Source organism: Protopterus annectens, chromosome 2.part1, assembly GCF_019279795.1.
Source record: "Protopterus annectens isolate FY-2018-M chromosome 2.part1, PAN1.0, whole genome shotgun sequence".
Lineage (NCBI taxonomy): Eukaryota > Metazoa > Chordata > Ceratodontiformes > Protopteridae > Protopterus > Protopterus annectens.
In genome coordinates this window covers 1,029,072,329-1,029,087,695 of record NC_056729.1, presented here as the reverse complement: position 1 = coordinate 1,029,087,695, position 15,367 = coordinate 1,029,072,329, and the positions used below count along the sequence as shown (strand labels likewise).

The 15,367-nt window shown below is 40.7% G+C and overlaps 1 protein-coding gene across 1 annotated transcript in view; it reads left to right on the top strand.

Annotated features, from left to right (window-relative positions):
* LOC122794315 (serine/threonine-protein phosphatase 2A 55 kDa regulatory subunit B gamma isoform) overlaps window positions 1-15,367 on the top strand; it is a 1,556,815-nt gene that overhangs the window by 1,213,495 nt on the left and 327,953 nt on the right. The window lies entirely within an intron of this gene.

Genomic DNA, 15,367 nt, shown 5'->3' with positions numbered 1-15,367 from the left:
AGACTATCTAGTCCATATTAATAACATGACTACCTATTTAAAATTTACTTCTCATTTTGCTAAAACAAAAATTGAGTTTCTGGATGTCTAAGTAGAAAGAGTATTGGAAACCCATATTAATACTGGGGTATTTAGGAAACATTGTTATAAGAATACATTCTTACATCGACAAAGCATGCATCCGAACTATGTGTTTAAAAACATAATCAAAGGACAAAGCATGTGTATTTCTCGTCTCAATACTAACGATTGTGGATACCAGCATGAGTTGAATTTATTTAAAAATAGACTCTTAAAACGTGCCTATAAACAACATGAGATAACTAGAGAGTTAGAGAATATTAATACATTAAGGAAAGGAGCAGCAGCACCCTATTTTTCTGCCCATTCTAATCAGAAGAAGCCACGGATGGATGATGCACTAAATATACCTATGTATTGTACAAGTGATATCCAAGAAATAAGAGAGCTAATAAATAATCATTGGCGCATCCTCACAATGGATGAAGATATATCAAAAATAGTGGGAGAGAAACCTTGTTTTTTATTTAAGAACAAACCAAATCTCAAAAGAATATTATGTAATAATGGGCCAAGGACAATCAACAAACCCTTCAATGGCACACACCCATGTGGGAGATGCAACTATTGCTCTTTTATAGAACCTACAAATAGCTTTACACACCCTGATACAGGCCAATGTTATAGATTCAAAGTATCAGTAGACTGTGATACTAGTCATATAGTTTATTTAGCCACATGCCGACTATGCCACAGTTTTTATATTGGCAAAACAGACAGACCCTTCCTCATAAGAATATGAGAACATTTATATGCTATAAGGATCCGATACCTCACCAATGCGCTGGCCAAACATATTGATTCAAAGGGCCAGGAACATACATTTGCATTTATGGCCATAGACACCATCCAACCCTCTATTAGAGAAGGTAATATACGAAACAATACAGAGACACGGGAGATTAAGTGGATCATGAGATTAAGGGCGGATAAAGGCAGAGGCTTAAATGAATGAGCTTCTTTAAAGCCTATACTAAAAGCTAGACGTATCAAGGTAAAGTAATAGTAAATGTGCCTAAGAATATAATAGTAAAGGCATTGTGAATATAATATATTATTTATTCCATTTTATTATAGTAATTAGTTATGTGAATTAGGTAGGATTTAAGTTTTAAACCAGTTTATGATAGTCATTTTTGCAATAGGGCTACTCTATATTGGCTAAGGAAACTGATAAGACTAGCTTAAAAATAAAATCATTACTCAAGCCATTATAGCATATGCTAGTGCATTGTTTCAGTAAAAACATATATTTTTCTGTAGCTTACTAAAGATCTTTACAGCTATGCAAATGAGCAAGTGCAAAATACCGCATAACACGCTATAATGCAACACTTATTTCATCTTTTAGCAACGCTAAGCTGATAAGAATGGATGCATTCCATTTAAGAGTATATATTGTTCTTGATGCCTATTTTACATAGTAGTGTCTAAGAGGTACTTCTAATAAGACAATTTATTATACTGTTAATGGCAAGCCACTTGTCTGGCATAGCTAGGCATCGTTAAACAGCGTTGATTTAAGTGGATGCAGAAATGCTTTTATTTCATATAATATAATATGATAAGCAGGTAAGTAACTGTATATCTTCGTATGGTTTGTTGTAATGTAATGCCTGTCATATCTTCCAGCAAAGCCTAGCTGATATGAATAGATGTATCATCTCTGTTGTCCACTTTGGAGTAGCATTGCCTGGGAAGCTTTTTGACGATGTTTGGCATTGTCGAATAGCCTTGACCCAAGTGGATGCAAAGATGTTTTTGTTTAATACAATGTGATATCTAGTGATGCAGAGGCTTGCTGCATGGACAGAGTGTACAGGAGTTTGTGATATCTCCGAGGTTGATAGTCTGATTACATCTGGTCAAGTAGGGTAACGTAAAAAGTTTTTCACATTGAAAAGTTCTTCACATTGAAAAGTTATTGCATTGGAAGACTGTCGGCTGACTCATTTTATTTGTATATTATTGTCATGTTTTATTATGTTTTATTTTTAAGAAATGTCATAGGGTTGTAAACAGACTCATTTGCAATATATTTTAATAGGAGAGAATGCAATATATGAGTTTAGAACATCACTGCAAAAATCGCAGTTTATAATGTACACAAAACTTTATATTTAACTTATAACCAACGTAGGCTTGATTTATACAATATGCTAGTTTTTTAATGTTTCTTAATGTGTTGAACAACAATAAATTTATTTAATGTGTTGAATAGCAAGAAACTTTATTGTATTAAGTGATGTTTTTGAAACAGAAAGTAGTATATCTTTTTAAATGTGTAATTGGAGATACCAGCTGACATTGTACGTGATTGACTTGTATATATAACCTCTTAATTGGTTTTTGTTTGAATTTAATGGTCTGAGGAAGCCTTAGTGAAAGTGCTTACCGCTAGTATGTTGTAATAAAATATTTCGACCTTCAAATCATACGCTGGTTTTTTACTCAGCATTTTCACTGGAATTTATATATATTGTTCATAGGTTCATAGGTTCATACTAGGCTATCTGCCCTGGGGCAATTATAAGCCTAGCCCGATTCTGTATGGCTTACGCCACCCCTTGATTTGAGTATACTGTGCCCTTTTAAAGGTTTAGTTTACTGTGCCTCTGTCTAATAGTGACACGGGAGTAATCCCTGGGACAAACCTACGATCCCCCATCCACTTATCGAGATTCTTCTTGAAGAGATTCAGTGAGGTGCTCTGCCTCACATGAACTGGAATTCTATTCCAGAACGAAGGGAGCCTCTGGGTTATGAACCTGTCCCTCCAGCAAGTTCTATTTATTTCTGTGCTGAGGTTCAAGTCCCTCGAGCGTGTGGCTCTAAGGGATTTAGATTTACTGAGGTGGAGCATGTCCATTAATTCTGGATTTGACATAGCTTTGTATGTCAGGTATAGATCGCCTCGAAGTAGGCGGTATGCAACTGAGTAGAGCTGGAGTTTTTTTAACCGAGCAGCATATGGCATCTGTTTGAGACCCTCGATCCTCTTGGTGAGATACTTTTGGGGTCTTTCTAATTGCTGCAGGTGTCGGGTAAGGTACATCCCAAAAGGGCATTGTATTCTATGATGGGCCTGATGAGGGATGAATAAAGGGGCACGATTACCTCTCTTGATCTAGATGTGAAACCCTTTGTGATGAGATGGGCTATGTAGCAGGTCTTTCTAACCACTTTGGCAATGTGGTTTTCAAAGGAGAGATTGCTATCAACTTGGGTCCCCAGGTCCCTAATAACTTTCTCTGTACTTAATGGGTTTCCACCTATGTGGTAATTTGTGGGCACATTGTTTTTGCCAAAGGGTATGACTATACATTTTTTGGCATTTAGCTTTAAACCATGGCGCTGGCACCAGTTATCTGTCTCTGTGAGACCTTTTTGAAGGATGTTTGTGTCAGCTGGAGAGTTGATTATGGCGCCCAGTTTGCAGTCGTCTGCAAACTTGGTGAGCCATAGTCCTCCCACATTTGCCTGTACCTCAGAAAATTATATACCGAACAAGAGTGGTCCCAGGACAGAACCCTGTGGGATGCCACCTGTGACCGGTTTCGAGTCTGACATGGCTCCAGCAACTCTCACTCTGTGAGTTCTGTCTTTGAGCCAGTTTGCGACCCATCTTGTGACATAGGGGTTTATATTTAAGCTGGATAGCTTATCTATGATGCCCGAGTGGGGTATTGTGTCAAATGCCTTTGCAAGGTCCAGATAGGCTGTGTGGACTACCTTCTCTTCATCTATAGCTTTGGTGACTGTTTCAAAGAAGTCAACCAGGTTCAAAAGGCAGGATCTGCCCTTGACAAAGCCGAACTGGGTAGGATCTAGTGTCTGTAGGTCCCCAATGTCTTTGTTTATGAGATCCATGATGATCCTCTCCATAGCCTTGCAGACTAAGCTAGTCAGGTTTATGGGGCGATAGTTTCCAGGGTCCGTAGAGGCTCCACCTTTGTGGAGTGGGACCACTGTTGCTGTACGCCATTCTGTGGGCACATGTGAGGCTGAGATTGTATAGCTGTTTTATTTGAGGGATTAGTTCCTCTTGGAGTTCATGTAGGATGCAACCTGGATGCCATCTGGTCCCATGGAAGCAGTGTTTTTTGCTTTGGAGAGGGCAGCTTTCACCTGAGCATCTGAGATGTTTGGGAGACAGCCTTCTGCCGGGATAGATACTTGCTCTTTTGGGGGGGGGGGTGGAGAAGTTTGCACTGAACCTGTCTGCCAGGATATTGGCGATGTCTGTGGGTTCAGTGTATTTTTTGTCATTTAGAATCAACTCAGAACAAGTCTGGGAGTTGCATCCCAGGTTTCTAACATAACTGAAAAAAGCCTTATGATTGTCTTTGGTGTCCTGTGCAATTTTTCTCTCAAAGCTGGCCTTGGAGGATTTTATGAGGGATCGTAATTTTTGCTAGTACTGATCAGAGATGCCTTCCCTATTAGGGATTTTGCTCTATCATATAGTAGCTTCCTCCTTCTGTTGTACAGTTTATTTATGGCAGGGGTCCACCAGACCGGACACCTGCCTTTGGATGATTGGGTCTTGGTTTTGTTTGGGATAGCATGATCCATGCATTCCTGGAGATGTCCGTAGAATGCATTTATATAGGATTCTGCAGTTTGGGCTGTAGTTTCCACTGGCCCTGGGGCCTTGAAGGATTCCACTTCGGTTTTGAGAAGTGAGAAGTTCTCTTTTGAGAAGTTTTTCACTGTGGTTTTCTAGGCTGGGGGTGGAGTCGGGATGTGGACATCCAGTGAAATTAATTTATGGTCTGATCTTACCAATATGGGATATACTTCTGGTGTGGAGCATAGAGTCCCCATGTTGGTAATGATCAGGTCTAGTATGTTGTCCCCTCTTGTGGGAGTGGTGACTAGTTGTTCCATAGCATTTGAGTTTATAATTTCCAGGAATCTTTGGGCTAAGGTGCTGGGGCTTGAGTAGTGCTCCCAGTCAGTGTTTGGGTAGTTGAAGTCACCCAATATAATGGTGTTCGGAGAGATCTTTATGTTCTCCAATGTTTTCAGGAAAGCCTAATGGGATTCCTGACTTTGAGAGGGTGGTCTGTAGGATGCTATAAACTGAAAAACAGTCTTGCCCACTGTTAGTTGCACATGGATGGTCTCCGATACTTCGTGCAATGCCACTAACCTGGAGGTGTGGATATCCTTGATAAATATAGAAACTCCCCCTCCTTTTGTGGTTCGGTCCGGGTTTTGGGGCCGAAAAGCATGATATGAGGTATAGCCTGGTAGTGCTGGGGTGCTCTCTGGAGCCTTGAACCAGGTTTCTGTCACTGCATAGATATCGATGTTCTCCATACTGAGGAGAGCTTGAAAGCGTGCATCTTGAGGTTAAGACTTCTGGCGTTTAGCAACATTACCCTTAGTTTCTTGTTCCTTGTGCTGTCTATGGGGGTGGGTTTGACATTTGAGCCTTGCCTAAAAAAGGCACTATGGGGGTGGCAAGAGCCTTTGCCAATATCCAAAAGCCCAGTGGTGACAGGTGCAAGCCGTCCCTAGCAAAGCAACATGGCTTGTCGAGCATGTCATCCCAGGCTGACAGACACTGGATCCCCTTTGAATGACACCAAAATTTTAGCCAATTGTTAAAATCGATCATTTTGTCTTTGTACTGTGGCATCATTCTAGGTGAGGGTAAGATGCTGCTCAAGGTCAGGGTCATACCAGCCTGGGCTACATGATCAAAGAGCACCTCTATGTCTCTTTTTATGTAGTCCAGGGAGGTACGTCTCAGGTCATTCACACCAGCATGTACAATGACTGAGTCATATTCATATTTGCTTTGGAGTGACCTGAGTGCTTGCGTTATGTGTTGGATCCTAGCATCCGACAGGCAGCTCACCGTGACCTTCTCTTTATTCAGCCTGGTGAGCGGGATGTCAGTGTGCCTGACAATAGAGTCACCTATGACAAGAGTATCAGGTGTGTTATTCAGCCTTAAGGGCTGTGGCTGCTTGGCACACTGACTTTGTGGGTTATGTGTTGTGTGTGTTTTGTTTTGAGGTAGCGTTTGCTTGGATGTCTGCTTTGTGGGGCAGTTTAACCTCTTACAACGCCTGAGCATTCTGGCATCAAATTGGTTCCGTGGTCACCTCTCAGGTTTTATATTTGGCATTTGTTTAATAACTTTTATTACAAACTGTGAGGTATTCGTTCCGTTGGGAGCTGCTATACTTATTTTTAGTTATCTATCCTACAGTTTGGCATAACACCTCCAGGTTGGTGGCAACGCATGAAGCTTCGGAAACCATCCAGGTGCAACTAACAATAGGCAAAACTGCTCTACAAATTGTAGCATGCTACAGGCCACCCTCTCAAACTCAGGAACCCCACACAGCCTTCCTGAAGACACTGGAGGGTATAAATGTATCTCCAAACACCATCATATTGGGTGACTTCAACTACCCGAATATAGACTGGGAACATTACTCAAGCCCTAACTTTCTAGCCCAACGGTTCCTGGAGTTCATAAATTCAAATGCCATGGAACAGCTAGTCACTGTTCCCACGAGAGGAGAAAATATACTAGATCTCATTGTCACAAACATGGGGACAAAATGCTCCACACCGAAGTATATCCCTCATTGGTGAGATCTGATCATAAACTAATCTCACTGGAAATCCACATCCGCCCCCACCCCAAACAAAAGACCATAGTGAAGAACTTCTCTAAAGCAAACTTCACACTACTCAAGACTGGTGTGGTATCCTTCAAGGCCCCTGAGTCAGAGGAAACCACAACCCAAGCTACGGAAGCCCTTACAAATGCCTTCTATGAACACCTCCAGGACTGCATGGATCAGGCAATCCCAAATAAAACCAAGACTCTTTCCACAAAGGGCAAACGTCCAGTCTGGTGGACCCCAGCCATTAACAAACTTTACAATAAGAGGAGAAAGCTATTACATGATAGAACAAAATCCATAAAAGGGAAGTCACCCTGATCATTATTAGTAAAAAATACGAGCACTCATAAAATCAACTAAGGCCAATTTTGAGAAAAATTGCCATGGATTCAAAGGACAATCATAAGGCCTTTTCAGCTATGTTAGGAACCTGGGTGGAAACTCACAGATATGCTCAGAATTAGTCCAAAATGATACAAAAATCACTGAACCCACAGACATTGCCAACATACTGGCAGACAGGTTCAGTGCAAACTTCACCCCCTCTCCCCAAAGGAGAGATAACTATCCCAGCCAGTGTAGCCTCCCGGACATCTCAAATGCGCGGGTGAAAGCTGCTCTCTCTAAAGCTAAAAACACAGCATCAATGGGACCGGATGGTGTCCCGGCTGTGTGCTACCGAGCTAAATGAGGAATTAAACCCGCACATAAGGCAGCTGTTTAATCTCAGCCTTACCACAGGATACGTGCCCAAGGAGTGGCGTGCGGCAACTGTGGTCCCACTCCACAAAGGTGGCGCTCTGGGACCCTGGTAATTACCCCCATAAGCTTAACAAGTCTAGTCTGCAAAGCTATGGAGAGGATCATAATGGAGCTCATAAACAAAGATATAGGGGACTTGCAGACATTGGACCCGACCCAGTTTGGCTTTGTCAAGGGAAGATCATGCCTTTTGAACTTGGTGGACTTCTTGAAATAGTCACCAAGGCCATTGATGAGGAAAGGCAGTCCATACAGCCTACCTTGACCTTGCAAAGGCTTTCTACACAATACCCCACTCGGGTATTGTAGAAAAACTTACCAGCTTAAATGTAAACCCATATGTCACAAGATGGGTTGCAAACTGGCTTAAGGACAGAACCCACAGGGTTAGAGTTGCTGGCGCTGTGTCAGGCTCCAAGCCGGTCACAAGTGGTGTCCCACAGGGCTCGGTCCTTGGTCCCTATTGTTTGGCATCTACTTCTCAAGTACAGGCCAACATGGGAGGACTTTGGCTGACAAAGTTTGCAGATGACTGCAAACTGGGCGCCATAGTGGAAAGATGCATCGACACTGATATCCTTCAGAAGGGACTCACGGAAACAGATAGCTGGTGCCAGAGCCATGGCCTGAAGTTAAGCCAAAAATGTATAGTCATACCCTTCGGGAAAAACAAGGTAACCCCAAGCTACCATATAGGTGGCAATCCACTAAGCACAGAAGAGGTTATCAGGGACCTGGGGACCCAGGTTGACAGTGGCCTTTCTTTTGACACTCACATTGTTAAAGTGGTTAGAAAGACCTTCTACATTGCCCACCTGATCATGAAGGATTCACATCCAGATCTAGTGAGGTCATTGTTCCTGTACTCTTCACTTATCAGACCAATGATCGAGTACAATGCCCCATTAGGGATGTATCTCACCCGACATCTGCAGCAATTGGAGAGACCCCAAAAGTTCCTCACCAAAAGGATAAAGGGACTCCAAAATCTGTCATATGCTGCCAGATTGAAGAAACTCCAGCTCTATTCAGTCGCATACCGTCTGCTCAGAGGTGACATGTGCCTGACATACAAGGCCATGTCCAACCCGGAATTAATGGACATGCTCCACCTCAAAAAATCCAAATCCACCAAAACCACTAGAGCAAGCGACTTAAACCTTACACGGATATAAATAGGACGTGCTGGAGGGATAGATTTATCACTCAGAGACTCCCTATGCTGTGGAATAAAATCCCAGTCCATGTGAGGCAGAGCACCTCGCTGACTCTGTTCAAGAGAAATCTAGACCTGTGGATGGGAGATCGTAGGTTTACCCCGGGAATCATCTCTGGGTCACTGCTGGACAGAGGCACAACAAACTAATGGGCACAGTATTTTTTCATATAAGGGGTGGCGTAAGCCACAATAATTTGGGCTAGGCTTATAAATGCCTTAGGGCAGATAGCCTAGTATAAACCTATGAACCTATGAACCTATAATGGTTAAGATCTTCACTTCATAGACACAAGGTACAGGTTTGATTCTAGTCTTGAGTTATTAGTTAAACTTAAAATGGTCCTTCAGGGTAGTTAGCCTAGTATTCATCATTAAACCTATAAGAAGATTTAAACTATACTAATAAAGTATCTTAAAAGCAACTTCAGAAGTAGAGTTATCACCGATGAAAGTGAAAAGTGTCCAAAGCTGTACTTAAACGATCATTTATGCACTTACTGCATCTTTCACTACATTAGTTGCTCAACCTTACTGAAATGAACAAGGCTAAAAAGCAGTACAGTGCCAAATAAGCAGCATATGCGGAGGTAAGATTAGTTCATGTGGTTTTACTAGCTCATTCTATTTATAAATACTAGTACAGAAATGAATACTGAAGTACTGATCGATCGGTATCTTCCTGTCTCGCCCCCTAACATCTTGTGCCTAGGCAAGTGTTCCCTCTGCCCCACTCTAGGTACTTTTATGTAGTACATTGCAGTATGTTATATTAAATTATATTATAATTATTATATTATCTCTTCAACAACAGGCACATTATCTATAAACATATTTTTGATTCTATTGGACTTCTGCCAGTTGTTTCTACTTTGCCGAGCTGATGTTTTCCAGTAATGTTTGTAACTCACAAACTTGTTTAGTATGATGAAAGCTCATCATACACCAGACCCTCTCCCTTTTACTTTTAGGACATTTTACTCTTAAAATACCTAGAATTCGGAGAGGTTCTCACCACCAGCATTAACTGGCTAATGCAGGTTGGTCAGATAACATGATTGCAAGAATCTGATTCAGAGACAAGACAAAGCCACACAGAGAAATTTCTCATTAGCAGCTAATTACCATTTCTGTGAATTGAGCACTGCATTGTAAGACCAGATCTCACTATATTTCTCCCTATCAGCCGAGGAATCACAATAGAGTAGACACCCCCAACACACACAGACACACACACACACACACACACACACACACACACACACACACACACACACACACACACACATATGTATTTATTTAATTACTTATTTAACATTTGTTTACAGGTAAAGTTTGACTGGCACAGAACCCATTTTCACCAGAGGCATGGAGAGAAACACTCCAGATGAACATCTTTAAAATGTGGTAGGAAACTGGAGCACTCAGAGAAAACCCACGTGAATTCAGAGAGGACATCCAGACTCCACACAGAAGGCACCCCAGGCAAGAATCAAACCAGAGAACCCCTTGCTGTGAGGCGACAACACTCTCCGCTGCACTACATACACAAATATTCAGACACCTATACAGGCGCACACACACACACACACATACACACACACACACACACACACACACACACACACACACACACACACACACACACACACACACACACACACACACTCACACTCAAAACATCTAATATCCATAACATCTAATTTCATAACATTGAGACCAGAACATCTAAAACACATAACATCGAACAGTACAAATCATATGAAAATAACATCCCCTCCACATATAACGACATATAATGATACCAAACACTTTTTATTATGATTCTGCAGGGAGGCTTGTTACAGTGGGGTTAGGAAATTAAATTTTTTCTATTGTAGTGCGATCTTGGAGTTGGTATATTTAATTTATGGGGGGTGCAGTGGGGCTTGCCCCCCTGTATAAATGTAGTAAAAAGTGTGTTTGGTAGTTTGGTGTCATTATATGTGGAGAGGATTAGATGTTATGAAATTCGATATTATGGGTTTTAGATGTTTTGGGTTTTAAAATGTTCTGGTCTCAGTGTTATGAAATTAGATGCTATGGGTTATATATATATATATATATATATATATATATATATATATATATATATATATGGATTCACTTTAGAAGCTCGAAATACTGAAATATCGAAATTCAGTATTTCGAGCCCATAAAGTGGAATCCTGAAAAGAGCAAAACCTCAGAAGCGTGAAATTCAAAACCTCCAATACTGGAGGTGTTTCGCTGTGGTTATGGATTCAGGTAAGTGTGTATGTGTTAAGGATTTTCAGTAGGGGCTGTGGTGTGTGTTAGTGTGGTTTTTTGCTGTGATGTGTATGTGCGAGGAGAATGTAGCTTGTGTGGTGGTCTTTTGTGTGTGTTTGTATGTAGTGTGACCTCGGACTTAGAATATTTAAGTAGGGGGGTGTGCAGGCCCCCACATAGAGGGGTGCAGGGGGGCTTGCCCCCCTGCTTTTATGTAGTAGAGAGCTTGTGTGTGTGTGTGTGTGTGTGTGTGTGTGTGTGTGTGTGTGTGTGTGTGTGTGTGTGTGTGTGTGTGTGTGTGTGGAGTAGAAGCGCTAATTCAAAACCTCCGGTGTGCAGGATTTTGAGTTTTCGTTGTTTTTAGATTTCAACTTTATAGCCTCGAAATACTGAATTTCGAAATTTCAGTCTTTCGAGGATATAAAGTGAATCCATATATATATATATATATATATATATATATATATTATATATATACATATATATATGTATATATTTGTATATATATATATATATATATATATATACAAGCAGCCACAAACCCTACACACTTGCCTACACTCACAGAAACAGACTCACTCACACACCCACATGCACTCTCCAGCAAGCACTCACACACAAAAATACACACACACACGCACCCACATGCACTCTCCAGCAAGCACTCACACACAAAAATACACACACACACGCACACACACACACACACACACACACACACACACACACACACACGCGCGCGCGCAGCTTTCCTATAATTCTATGTTTACCATCTGCAGGGTGACCACCCAGACAGACAGACACACACACACACACACACACACACACACACACACACACACACATCCAAGCAGCTGCAGTCTTGACCTTACAGACATGCATACACGTGTCCAGACACATACACAGACAGAAACATGGCCATACAGTTCTATGATACCTACCTGTAGATGCAATATGAGGTATGACCATTCCAATAGGAGTGAATGTCTTTTTTTAAAGAGTTTAGTTTTTCCTCTCTGCATTAGCCTGTACTAGGCACTCTCTCTGACTACTGCATTTGCATGCTGCTTCCCCGGAGATACCTCTCTATACTGCAGCACTTCCACAGTAAAACCGCAGTGTGAAAGGAAGACTTTGAATCAGTCAGGCTTATCATGATGCACAAACAGTTAGAGTTAAGAATTCCCACTTTGCAGTATGACTTTCTGAATCCCAGGGTGGATTTGAATCTGTTTCTTTTGCAATTTTACTGTATCTCTTCCTAATATTTCTGTTGCTTCCTCTTCAGGAACACCTAGGTCCCTTTCTGAAAAGTGTATTCTGCATACTTCTTTTTTAAGTGTGTATATAAGTCTATCTTAGTAAATCCTGTTATGTTTTCATTTAGATAACTGTTCTTGAAATATATTCTTTATTTCAGCTATACACTTTCCCTTCATGTTGATCCCATTTTTGTAAAGTAAATATTTCTACTGTTAATAAAAGTTATATTCTTTAAAAGCTTTAAAGGCTTCAGATTTCCTACAAATCACATAATGGGTATTACTGACAAACTTTTATCACAAAGAAGCCATATTATTTCCTCAAATTGTGCTCAGTGTAACAAAAATCTATTTATTATCATCTATGCCACAATGTACTGTGCAAAGTTTGTTGCTGACAGAAATCCCACGTTTCATTATAACTTGATATTTTTAGACATTTTGTTATTAGAAGTAGTTGTTTTAAGGGGTCAGATGTGTCACAGTATTTTATGCACACAGGAATACCTTAGATTTGATGTTAAATTTAATTCTGATACATTTGAGAGAAGTTCAAGGAGAAGAGAATGCACTTTGCAGACAGTTGTAAATTATATTTGTGGCAGATCCCACAAGAAAAGAATACATGCTACAAACCGTTGTGAATTACATTCCATCCAGGCCCATGAGAAAAAAATGCATATTGCAGACAGCTGTGAATACTAGCAGGGTTCTATTCTAGTTTAAGAAGTGCTGAGTCATCATGATAATGCTGTAGATTGACTGTTTACTATATGGTTACATTTTATTAATGAGCAGGTAAGAAAGTGAGGGGTACAGGAGTGAACCTTGATCAACTGTAATAGTGGTTTATTTAGGTTGTGATAGGTTGATTTAGTACTGAACAGTAAATCTGCACTCTGCATATTACACAAGGAAGAAGGAGTGAATTCCCCAGTGAGTAACTCTGTCTGAGAAGTTGATGATTGCTGGTACTAAACAGTTCTGAGAAGTCAGTAAAATGGCTGTGACATCATGTCAATATCCTACAAATTCAGGGCCCACAGAGGAAGAATGTTAACACTACGTGATCCACTGAAATGATGACTGTTCAGCATTTTAGTACTGACTGCACTGAGTAAGAACGACAACCTATAAGTACAAATTTTTTTCAGCAGTTTTTGTCAAGGCACCTAAATGGGTGATAGGGTGCGGTGGTGGTGCTGCAGTAGCGTTGTCGCCTCACAGTAAAACGCTGTCCGGTTCGATTCTCAGCTAGAGCGTCTTCTGCGTGGAGACATGCGTGAATGGGCGTACCTTCGTTGAAGGTTGTGCGTCAGGGCTGGTAACTCGGCACGTAAAAATCAACTACCAATCATTAGCAGACCAGAGTTCTGCTGTGGCGACCCCTAACTGGGAAAAGCCGAAAGACACAACAACAACCTAAATGGGTGGTAGGGCTTAAATTCTGATTTTTCTATCAAAGATTAGGAAATTGAGAATGTTGAGATAAATTTAGTCCTACCAATTGGATGCTTCGTCCACATTACTGAGGGTAAAGAGAAGGTGTCAACCCATGGAGGTAAGTGAATGATGAAAAGGGCAGGCACTGAAGTTCCTGTGCCGTATTCTGGCTTACCGACTGTGTTAATTTAGGATAATGCGGTGCTATAAGTCCCAGAAGTTAGTTTGGGGTTGCTAATGAAATCTGACAAAGTTCTACCACACAGTATGCCCTACCTCTTTTGAAGCTGCTTCCTTTCTGGTTGTTGTTGTTTCTTTCACCTTTTCCCTGTTAGGGAGTCGCCACAGCGGAACTCCGGTCCACTAATGATTGGCAGTAGATTTTTACGTACCGAGTTGCCAGCTCTGACGCACAACCTTCAACAAAGGTACGCCCATTCACACGTCTCCAAACAGAAGACGCTTTAGCTGAGAATCTAACAGGACAACGTCTTACTGTGAGGCGACAATGCTACCGCAGCACCACCACCGCAGTGTGACAAGCCTAATTAATTGAATTCAACCATTAATGCTAACATGACTGATATCTTTTACTGATGAAGATGACAAAGAGAACCATTTATGTTTTTATCTTTTCCCAAATCAATAGAACAGTGCTGTCAGCCACAAATGTTATATTGCCAAAGTGTCAGAGACTAGAGTTTTAAATATATATTGGGCTGATAGAGAGTGAAACATATTACTATTCCAAACAAAAAAGGAGATCCTTTAGACCCATCAAATTTCTGCCAAATCTTTCTAATCAATTTAGTTGGTAAATGCTTGCCAAAGTACTAATCAACTGCTTGGACCAATTTTCACATGTAATAGATTCAATACAAGGGGATTTCATACAAGGAAGACAGATAACAGACAAGAGGTAGGTGATGGCAGCTTTTATGATTATGAATTACATGGGCACTACAAAGCAGACCTGTTGTTAGCTGACATAAGGAAAATATGAGAATGCATGTTCTGAGAAATGGAAAAAGAAAATAAATGTCTACATGTTATGGTATGAGTTAAATATTATATAATGCTCCTATAGGCTATGTTCTAGTTAGTGGAAAGACATTGGAAGACAGAGACATATATAAAGGAGCTGCCCCTTGTCCCCAGGTCTCATCATTCTTACAAATGAGGCAGGGAGACTTTAGATAAAAGAATCACGCTATTGTTGAAAGGCTTGGAGATACAATGAAAGTAGGGCGTTTAATGTTTGCAAATGACTGTCTATTAATTAGTGACAACATAGATGTAGTTATTAATCTCATAATATAAATATTTAGACATTTAAGCAAATACCATGGCTTAGATTGCAATGGAAACAAAACTGAAATGGTGAGAGTGATATCATGTAAGAGGCAAGGACTTTGTGGCCACATGAGAAAGTAAATGTTTCTAACTTGCCTAGATTTGGTAGTTGGGCACACAATTCAAGCCACAGTAAAAGAAAGCCATAGAATATTAGAAGACAAGATATATAATTCATATTAGAAACGACTTCCAATCTGATGTCATTAAGTGGTAAAATACAATCCAGGTAATGCTATGATCCTCCAGTTATCATATGTCCTCTGAAATCTGCTAATCCCATGTGAACACAAAACTTCAACAGTTTC